The following is a 12,058-nucleotide window of genomic DNA, read 5'->3' as shown; positions in this document are numbered from 1 at the left end:
CCCGGTCCAGTACTGCACCAAGCCTTTGTCCTTGCAGGTCGGTGTGCTCAGGGCACAGGGAGAGTCTTTTTATGTACTACCACAGTCCATGTCCTCCATACTGTTGGGTTTACCATGGTTGCTGCTCCATGCACCCGTTCTTAACTGGAAGACGGGGGATGTCCTTCGTTGGGGTCCTGATTGCCAGTCTCACTCATCCAGTGCCAGTCTTGGTTTCTTCTGTGGCTCCCAAGCCCCTGGAGGGTCTTCCCGCTTGCTATAAGGACTTTTTTAATGTCTTCTCAAAGAAGCAAGCCGAGATGTTGCCTCTTCACTGCCCCTACAACTGTCCTGTGGATCTGCTGCCGGGTATGTCCTCTCTGCGGGGCCGTGTGTACCCACTCTCAGTACCAGAAACTGCAGCCATGTTGGACTAAATCAAAGAAAAACTGCAGAGGGGATTCATATGTAAGTCCTCTTCTCCAGCTGGTGCAGGCTTTTTCTTTGTGACCAAAAAGGATGGGTCACTCAGTCCATGCATTGACTACCGTGGTGTTAACAAGGTCCCAGTTAAGAACCGCTATCCATTGCCATTGATCATGGAGCTGTTTTACAGACTTTGTGGAGCCAAGATCTTCTCTAAATTGGATATTCTTGGGGCCTAAAACCTCCTTTGTATTCGGCAGGGAGATGAGTGGAAGAACGCCTTTAATACCTGTGAAGCATTGGAGGATGAAATGGCAGAATCGGTTGAAAGCTCTCAGCAATGGGTGAGACAACCTATCAACTATAATAATTGGCTATGGAGGTGGCCAAAAAAATCACCCCTGGTATACAGGAGGCTGATTCTACCGCAATAGAGGAACACTGCAGGGATTACAGGCAGAGGTGTACCAGCACTACTCTCAGTTCACCAAGGCAGAACATAGACATTTCCTACAAGAGGATGACCCGGCAGCAGCTATTAACAAAATGACAGAGGTTACTGCAGATTCAACCAGTTTGGCGGAAAAACTAGATGACTTGGAAAACAGATCATGTTGGAGAAATCTGCGACTGGCGGGGCTGTCAGAAATAGTTCCAGGCCTCCCAACTATCTCAAGTCTTCTTAGACCTCCTCCCACAACAATTGGGCCTGCAAGGGCCATAAAAAGTGGAACGAGCGCATAGAATAGGCCCCCAGACGTAGAAGTCCAGAGGAGCTGAAGGGGACAATTCAGTCGTTAGGACATGGGAAAGCACCAGGGCCAGATGGATTTCCAGCGGAGTTCTATAAAATTGTCAGTGATCAGATTGCGACACCGCTGGCCAAATACTTCACTAGAATTATGTGTGGATCTCTGATTCCTTCCTCCGCAAACACAGCATACATTAAGGTGCTGCCAAAAGTGGATAGAGACCCCCTCCTGCCCAGCTCTTATCGGCCTATATCGTTAATCAACCAAGACTTAAAATCGATGGCCAAGATTGTTGCTAAACTCCTATAGGACTTGATACCCAAGCTAATAAGCTCGTCTTAAGTAGGTTTTGTGAAGGGTAGAGCGTCAGTTACCAACATCTGCCAATGTTAGCAGTGCTGGACGGGGTGCTACACCAACCACCATCGGTGGGAAAAAGAGCATTCCTGGCTCTGTATGCAGAAAAAGCTTTTGACAGAGTCCACTGGTGGTGGTTGGAACTGGTCCTTGACAGATATGGGTTCCTAGGTCCGTTCCACACTTTTGTCACAGCTTTATACACTAGCGGAAGTCCTGATATCCGGCTTTAAGTCGAAAGTCATACAATTACACAGGGGAACGCGACAGGGATGTCCCCTGTCGCCTCTGCTGTTTGACTTAGCCCTCAAATCGTCGGTGGTGGCGCTCCACTCCCCCGTTATCAACAGGGAGATTGGAGTGGGAAACAACTGGGTAAAAACTGCCTTATTTGCAGATGACATGTAGCTGTTCATGTTGGACCCACTGCGTGCAATAACTTGGTCTTGGCACACATCGCAGAGTTTTGGGAAGTATGGGGGTTGAAGGTGAACCCAAACAAAAGCAAACTATTACTGTTGAATCCCCTTCTTTTTGTGGAACAAAGTGCTATAAAGTCGCTGGGAGTGGGACTTGGCACTAAAAGTATTCAATATTTGGGCCTAGTTATAGGCAAGACGTCCTCATCATTATACACTCTTAACTATCCACCACCATTTCAAAAAATTAAAGCAGAGCTACTTCGATGGGAATCCCTGCCACTGAACATCTCCGGCAGAATCGATCTAATCAAAATAATTAGCTTTGCATGTTTGTTATATCCCCTACAGACACTACCTTTACTGTTCAAAATCGTGGATGTTAGTGATCTGTACAAGGCCTTCAATAGATTGGCAGGGCAAGAGGCAAAGGATTTACCTAAATCGCCCAGACAAATATCAAGCCTTCTGGGGCAATGAACTTCCCTGATACTAGAAGATACAACCATGCATCAATGCTACGACATATAATCGACTGGATACATGGCACAAACCACTTCTCGGATCTACGATTGGAACAGGTGCTACTTCAGAACTGTGGGCTGGTGGCGACTCTCCATAACCCATACGCAAAACTCCCAAAGATAGCAAAGCAATAGATACTCTTAAGAGATACAGTAGCGACAAGGAAGATGCTTTGGAAACAATTTGGGATGTCATACCTGCTCTCTAAACACCTCACTTTGTGGGATAACCCAGAATTTCAAGCAGGTAGGACAACAAGTAGGCTATTCACACAATGGAAGCTTAGAGGCATCGCACAGATGCAACATCTGATACACCAAACTGAACCAAAACTTAAATCTCTGAAAGAACTCTCAGATGAATACACTCTACCAGGTAGACTCCCTATGTCCAGCTTGCAACATTCTGTTCCTCTAAAATGCGCAAAATGCGTTTGACAGCCTACCTGGGGGCCCGAGGGAAACAGATTATATCAATATTATACATCATGCTGAGCAGGAGGGGGAAGTCTGCGGAACAATTACTTAACTTCCCATACTGGGAGAAGCAGTAGCGCACGACCCAGGTATCATCTTGTATTCTGCAAGGATGGGCTGGGGTGCGCAGATATATTCTGAGTGAATGATGGTGAAAGATCTTTTACAAACTATAAACGCGGCTATATATGTCTTCAATTTCCCAGCATCCAAATTACGTCCTGAGAGAATAACTAAATGCCCGAAATGCGATACGGCGTTGGTGGATCTATATCATGCCATTTGGACATGTCAACCTTCAGCCCTACTGGAAGTTAGTCCGTGACCAAATAGGGCATGCTCAATCATGCTCCCACTCAACGCATTATGCATCTTGTTTCACTCAGCAAGCCCAGAGGGGGAGGGAAGGAGAGGGGAGATCCATTGCCGCCGATTGTGCACAACCACTGGCTGGAGGTTTTTGCCTAAATAAAAAAGTATCTAGAGGTGGACAGATTAGAAACAGATCGTCTGGGTAATAAGCGCACCAAATTATTCTTCTGCCAGTGGCAAAAATTTATTATCACGTTTTTCACGACTGATGAAATTAAGCGACTCATGACAAATCTCTGTCGCACTGAATGGTATCACATGGAACACCTGAACGGGAACTTGGGGCGTCTGCAAGTGGCATATGGAAACCACTGAAATTAAAGAAAGGGGAACTGCACACAAGAAGATCTGTACTCACTGATGTCATACCCAGATACACAGTGTTTATTACACAGAACGGACCTAGCGTCGCAGCCAGGATTTTTTTTACAATTTATCTAACAAAGCTGCCATTGGAAGACAGAACAGCTCATATCCGGACACAACAGATTAATTAAAACGTCACTTTTATTTACCAAACCATAAAAGCAATACAGAAAAAAGCTGTGTTGCTTGGAGCACAGAAGGGATGTGTAATATGCGGTTTCAGTCTAGTCAGCTAGATATGTTTCGCCAGAAAAACTGGCTTCATCAGGGGTTTGGGCTAATACTGATATTCAGTAATACTGATTCAGTATTAGCCCAAACCTCTGATAAAGCCAGGTTTACTGGTGAAACATGTCGGGGGCTAATGTTGTGAACTTTTAATTAGCAGTGTTATGTATCTTAGTCTGTGAGTGCGCATTTGATACATATCATATAGGGACTGTGAAGTGTGCTTTATCTGGCAGTGTTGTTGATACCTCCAGCATAGGGCTAGCGTGTAGGTGCTGCGGCACAAAGGGCCAGTCTGCAGTTGTGACTTCATACGTGTTACCAGTCAAGCGCCACTAGCTGCTCACAGTGTATTTATAGCTAGTGCAGGCTGTAGAACTACAGTGGCCCTATCGTAACAGCAGCCTTTGGATGGGTGACTGCGATAATCACCTGGGGTCTCCACATCACCTGGCCATCTTTGTGTGCCATGATAATTACTATTTAGATACATAGGTGATATTGAATAGCACCTCCAGCTATTTACCTGTTTGTGGTCACAAAAACGACCATAGAAATCAAGAAGCTACACATATAGTATGGTCATAAGATTGACCCACATACAATGCATTCACACGGTACCTAATGCTCTAAATCACTACTAATACCACAGTGCATTAGCGCATAGAACAGCTGACTAAATTGAGACCGCATCTTACACTGTGTTTTTAAACACATCCCTTCTGAGCACCAAGGAACAGCTTTTTTTCTGTATTGCTTTTACGGTTTGGTAAATAAAAGTGACGTTTTAATGACTCTGTTGCGGATATGCGCTTTTCTGTCTGCCAATGGCAGCTTTGTTAAATAAATCAGAGACACAGTGCACACACACAATAGATCTCTTTGTCTCCTATGTTAATGTGTTATATGATATTTTTGTACCAAACAAGTCATACTCTGGACTGACAATGCACTGCTGTAATTATAGTATGGCAGACGCCAAATCACAAGGGTGCTAGTTGCACCTATGTATGTCACTTTTTGCGTTGGAAGCAAAGTAAATAAATAACGGTCGGCTGTGGAGCAAAAAAGACCACTTTTTGTTAATGTATATTTAAGCCTTTGTGAAAATTGGATGTACAATGTGAATTACATGTAAGGCAGGTCATCACAGTTAGACCAAATACGCTTTAAAAAAATTAAAAAAATTATCAGAACCTGTATGCCTGAAATCTGGCATACAAGCAATGAAATCTGTTCAATTTCTTGTGCATGGCCAGGAATTGTGCCTATTTCACCTTTATGCCGCCTCCACATGAAGGGGGCAGTTGGAGGGCCATGAAGGTGCAGCATCTAGAACATCATAGACTGGTACACTTAGTCCTATTCCCAACACTAAGGTTGGTCCATGAAATCCGGCAATACACATCAGGTGAAACAAGTGCTTTCAAGTTCCTTCTCTTGTAGAAGTCGTGTGGTCAAAACACAGATTGCAAAAATGTGGTATTTCACAGCAAAACATGTTTACTTTTACCGTGTGACGGTTGCCTGGTTTACACATTGGCAAGCAAATATGGCACCTAACCTTCTTTACCTTTGTTCTCTGTGGGGTTTAACAACTTATCCTAATAGGAAGCATGTGCAAATATAAAGTAAATTAGTAATAAAAAATCTGCTTGCCATTATTTTACAGCATTTAATACAACATCAGCTAATATATAATTCAACACAGGGTTTATAAAGTTCCATTGAAACATATGGATGGCAGACAACTACTGTGTTAATTATGTGCACATCAGCTTGAAGAAAAGGTCAGTGTCACATCTGGAAGTGCCAGGTCTCGTTTGAGGTGCTTGGTAAAAAGAGTCCAATTTTTCTTCAACAGCGCCAATGAGCTTTTTTGCAATGTTTAGATGCAGGGAGGTTTTGCTGTAGTGGTAGCGAAGAATGTGCTTTGATAATATCTGTGACAATATAGTAAAACATGGTTAAAAATATGATTGTGGTTTGAGATCTGTTCTATGAACAGTGTCCAATGATTGACCACATAAACCATTTAGTAAATAAGTATTGCTTTTACTTCGTAACTTCTTGTTCATACATTATTCTTAAGAACTTTCATTTTGTTCCATAAATATATACATTGCACATTTCTTTAAACGTTTGCTTGCATACGGTGAAATTACCTCAGGGTCGGGTGAGTCAATTACCGATACGATTGTGCATTATTCATAAAGTCCGGTAGTACGGTACATATAATATGGTATGGTGAAAAAGACTCACATAGATACGATCCCAGGCTTGAGATCTGTATCATGACAAAGTCTATAATCTAGTTACAGGCGGTCCCCGATATAAATATACCCGACTTACATATGACCCTTAGTTACAAACGGACCTCTGGATGTTGGTAATTCACTGTACTTTAGATTTATTGTTAATCCTGGTTCTTATGACAACCCAAAAGTTTTAAAATCCAATTGTAAAAAAATTTTTGACTGGGGTTGGAATTATAAAATAAACCGTTCCGACTGCCTGTATTTGTTTCTTCATAGAAATCAGGATTTTACATATATACCCAATGGTAGGCTACATTAGCCTTTTTAATACTATTTCCCTATATGCTTTTAAAAGTAACATTATTGTTTCCACTGGCTATTAAAAGTATATAAAATTATACCTGTCTCCCTGCCTGCAACCTGCGACTCAGTCCCTGTATCATCATCACTATCTCCCTCCTCCCCCCTACCCATGTACGCTGATGTGATTTGCTTGCAGCATGGGGTCAGCTCAGATTAACTGAAGAGAGGGGGAGAGCTGTGAGGAGATAATGATGATGCTCCAGAGACTCGGATACCCCAATTTTGTTTGCTGGCAGGTATACTGTTATATACTTTTAAAAAAGTAGAAGCAGTAATGTTCATTATGAAAGCAGATTTTCATTGGGTGAAAATGTGAAATTCTGATAAAACGATAGCTTTAATTTAGACAAAGAAAATGGCTTCTATGTTGCGTACAGGATTTATTATAAGTTTTCAATGCTTTTTGTGGCTCTTATAGGGAATGGCTTCTGAAGTGACAAAACTTTGCTGCAATGTAAGCGGAGGTAATTCATAATACAGTATAAATGATACAGAACAAAAGTTGAGGGCCTGCCACAGATTTTGTATTATGCCCAGTTGATTTAAGTAATGTTTCTGAAATGTATCATTTAGCTTAATTAATTTGGTGCTTTACACAATTATACAATTATTTATAGGATTAGTAAATATGCCCTATTCTAATCAATTTGTTGCAGATGGATATTGGCATTGCATAGAAATCTGGCAAAATAAATAAAACCCAAGCTACCGTAACAAAAGGCCATTATGTCTGTTCTCTTATGATCAGAGGTGTGGCAGTTTACTGCCTACTCATTTATGTGATTATCTTATTAAAATCTTTATGAATGTTAATTCAAATATCTCCAATTGACTCCCATGTGTTTCTTAGTAAAACTAAAGGCAACAAGTGAATTATCAAGCATGATAGCCTCCTTAAAACCAATTTATGTATGTGCTATATGAAATACTATGGCCCTTTACCTATATGTGTGCAAAAATCTAGTATGTAGAAAAGGTAAGTAAAGCCTAGTGTGTCCAACCAAACATTATCTTTGCCATCAGTGCAATATTAATCTAAAGACCCACATAATGCCAAAATGTGTTTTCAAGAGGCCCCCTGAGGAAGAGAGCCATAGCTCCGGAAAATGCGTTTGACGCAAGCTGTAAAGTATTGTAGCATCTTTACTGTCATGGGCACCTCTCTCCGCTGCCCCGGCCCCGCTCCCGTGCACTCACCTCTCCTGGCTACCGCTCCTGTCCGGACGCGGCAGTGTCTCTAGATTTAAAGGGCCAGCGCGCAGGTGATTGGCACTGGTCACTTCCTGTTCTGTATTTAACCCTAGGACTCCCATCATTCCCTGCCGGATGTTTGTGTGTATTCCATGGTGAAAGCTCCCCTGCGATATCCCTGCGTTCCTGTGTTTCCTGCGTTACCCGAGTCCCTCCGTGTTGCTGTGTTCCTGTGTCCCGTGTGCCTGTCCTCCCGTTCCCTCCTGCCTGGACCTCCCATTGATGATCCCGGATTCGGACTTGACCTTGCATCTCTGCCGCCTGCCCTGACCCTCTGCTTGGACCTGACCACGAGACTGTCTTCCGCTAAGGTACCTCGACCTCGGCTGCCACCGCGGGCTAGTCACACCTGTGGAACGACCTGGTGGTATCCTGCCGCAGCAAGTCCATCCCGCTTTGCGGCAGGCTCTGGTGAAAACCAGGTGCCACTTAGACTCTGGTCCCAGGTGTTGGCTAGTACCATCTCCCACGGTAGTCCAGAGGATCCACTGATCCTGACATTTACTCACCCGGCAAGGGGTTTATCCAACCATTGGGGATCTCCCGATCATCCAGGAGTCTGGTGTTCCATAGGCACAGACCTCACGTGCCGCAGGTTAGTTATATATGTACCACAATGTACTATATATCCAATACTATGTATGAAATTTGACTTATAGAAGTCAGTGGAGGTATTACTTTATATTGTATATACAGACGGCCACCTTCTTAAGAACACCCAACTTACAGATGAACCCTAGTTACAAACGGACCCCTGGATGTTGTCAATTTACTGTACTTTAATCCCAGGCTACAATGATCAGCTATACTGGTTATGAAAGGTGTCTGCAATTAAGCTTCGTTGTTAATCCTGGTTCTTATGACAACGCAACATTTTTAAAATCCAATTGTCACAGAGACCAAAAAAATTCTGGCTGGAGATACAATGATAAAATATACAGTTTCGACTTACATACAAACTCAAATTAAGAACCAATCTACAGAACCTATTGTACGTAACCTGGGAAGTACCTGTATATGTAATAATAACTCTAAAAAGTATTTAAAAAAATAGAAGGTGATTTAAATACAACAGTGCAAATAAGTGCAAAAAGGTCTTGAAGGGGATGTCTAGTCGCTAAAAAGTAACAAAACAAAAATACTACTTCACAATCATTTGCTGATCTAGTACAGAGGGTATGGCAGGTTAGTGCAACTTCTTTTGATAACTGGCCATAAGTGACTGCTGCATCTACAGTAAGGGGCTGTATTACTCAGAATCAGAAGAGCCCACGCTTTTTCACTATTACTTTAAGAGAAAACTGAGGTAGGTGATCCACCAGAATACAAAGTTTAAATGACTTGTGACATGCATTTGACAATGCTGTATATTTTTGCGTACCCTTATCAGATGTTCCATTTGCCTTGTATTAGTAATAGCAGCCACAGTTAGTCTTTTTGAGTCATATAGAGTAAAAAATACTCTGGATATTTGGGGAATATGTAAAATATATTTTTGTTGAGGTGTAAGGTAATGTCTGACTGGAGACAACCTTGTCCTACACATTAACTTACAAGAGTGGGTACATTTCTTTTTATGGGACAACATTGAAGATTTGACACTTTGACACAATGTGAAGTAGTCAGTGCACATAACAGTGTGATTTTTTTTTGTGCAGGCTGCAACACCCCCTTGCAGAGTGAGAGGGGTTAATTTTATAATTCACAGGAGCCGCTGACTTATTTCAATATAATCATGCAGAGCAACTTACTACAGCAATAAGGTTGGACCTTCAGTTTGGGGTGCAAGATGTGCCTGACAGGTTCCCTTTAATGTTTAAACTGCTGGATACTAGTAAGAACACACCTAAGTGAAATTGGCCAAATTGTGCCCAATCAGCCCGTTTCCTTCCCCTGTTTCATGTGACTTGTTAGTGTTAAGACTGTGCTGGAAAATAATGCTAACCGCAAAAAATATAGACATTTTGGACACTATTTGGCCATTTTCACTCAAGGATGAGCAAATAAGAAAGATTTTAATCTGTAATAGCTAAATGCTTCATGTTATTATAAATTCTGTTATAAACATCCATCATAAGTAATTATGAAGCAATAAATTCATAAATGTGTTCCATGGAAAATCATGAGTGGTTCTGCAGTGAATTGTGCAATAGTAAAGTGCAATTATAACTCTGTAATGAAATGAAAAAACTGAGAGAGCTCATTTCTTGAACATGCAAAATGTAACGCTTATTAGGTGAGATGTTTCAAGTCTCATTAGCTTGTTAAGGGCCTTTAAGACAGAGTCTAAGGGTTTGGATGAAATGTTTGTCCAGGAAATGTGCACATAATAGTTAAAAAAAAAAACACACCCAACAAGGGCTAATGACTGACAAAAATATAATTGTATAAGATGAGGGGCTTGAATTTCTCCCCCAAAACCAGTAATGGCGGCTCTCCAATGCTTGGCTAGCCTGGCCTTAGGACACAAATTCTTGTCAGATAACTGGTGTAAAAGAAGTGATAAATCTCCCCCTATGAACTCTGATATCCTCTCAGCCAAAAATCACTGCAATACATTTCAATATCAGGAAGTTAGTCATTTAACTACAAAAAACAAGATATTTTCAAGAACTGAAAGGATTTTGCCAAGTTAATAAAATATTATTTATGTGATTTCCCACACATGTTTTTCTATAACATAATATGCATTATATACTATGTTCAATAATTTCCAGGAGATAATGTTTGAATGCTTTAAACAATGGAACAGGTTTCTATCACATGTAATACTGACGAAGAGAATAGCAAATTATATAATTGCCACAGTATATAATGGCAATAGTATAGGTTACAGGAACAATAGTTATTGGCAACAGTGAGGGCGCTGGTATATTAAGTGTCTAGTTATGTGTAATACTGAATAACATTCACATTGGACATGAAAGAACATACTTATTATGCATGTAATTAGAAAAAGTGCAAATGAATTAATAAGCGTCAAGGCATGGAAGATATAATTAAAAGGAGGCAGGTTCTGACAAGTGAGATTTAAGTGGTTTCTGTGTCCTTTTTATAGCAAGTCAGCTTTCTTCAAAGGAACCTGTCATCTGGATCACACATTCTCACCTGATGAACCAGGTTCCCATAAGCTTTTTAATATTAACTCCCAATGTGCTTTAATAATTAACATTACTGCTTCCACTCATTTTTAAAAGCATATAAAATATATCTGGCTCCCTGCCAGAAAACTACATTGAGTCATGGGGGCGCCCAAGTCCCTGTGTCATCAACATTATCTCCTCTCTGCTCTGCTAACTCTCTCCCTCCTTTCTTCATCCTTCCATTAGATGGCAAAAATTTGCTTGGAGCATGGGGTCAGCTAAAGGGGGGCAAGCAGAGAGGAGATAATGAATAAGATTGCAGCCTTGTAACAGTCTCAATGTAGTTTGCTGGCAGGGAGCCATGTATTCTTTTATATACTTTAAAATGTGGAAGCAGTAATGTTAACGATAAAATCAAATTGGGGATTTTCACAATATGAGCCAAGTGCACACAATAGCTTTATACCTTGCTGCATTCATCAATTTCAAACATATCCAATTCTAACAACATCAGAATTGTTGATCGGTGGAAGTCAGGCTGGTGAAACTCCAATTATTACAATAAAGAATGATGTGCCTGATCAGCTCTACTCACAGTGGTGTACATCCCAGAAGGGGTTTATTAATAATGAACAAAATTAATATTCCACAAATGATAAAGCCTGCTGATGTCAAACGAGGAACAATTATTTAGATGCATATGACTTTTAATATTTGTGCAACATCTGAAGCTACCATGCTTTAGAAATGGAAATCTAGATAGCAATATTACAATGCCCCCGTATGCTGCCGGAAGAACATGCTCATTCTGCACATCAGCAGCAGGAATTTGGCTGTAACTTAACGTACTTGAGGAGAGTTGTAAAATGAGCATAAAAAAACCCTAAATTGTCCTTTTCCCCACACTCAGGGTGATACATGTCTTTTTTTATTTTGTGGATTTTTGTTACACCAACAACCTTTTTTAAACTTCTGTATTAAATTTTTCTTTCCAAATAAAAAACAGTACTATTACAGTAGCAATATTACAATATGACAATATTCAGAATCTTCTAAAAACATTACAGTACCATAAAAGCACATGAAATTAGTGTACCAGATAAGAAAAATGTATCACCATAACCTTATCCCTCCCTCCCACTCCTCATCTAGCAAAATTCATTGGTTACCCAGCTTCAATCTACCTTAAAAATCAGTAAGGGA

Source organism: Engystomops pustulosus, chromosome 4 (genome assembly GCF_040894005.1).
Source record: "Engystomops pustulosus chromosome 4, aEngPut4.maternal, whole genome shotgun sequence".
Classification (NCBI taxonomy): domain Eukaryota; kingdom Metazoa; phylum Chordata; class Amphibia; order Anura; family Leptodactylidae; genus Engystomops; species Engystomops pustulosus.
This window is presented reverse-complemented; position numbering follows the sequence as displayed.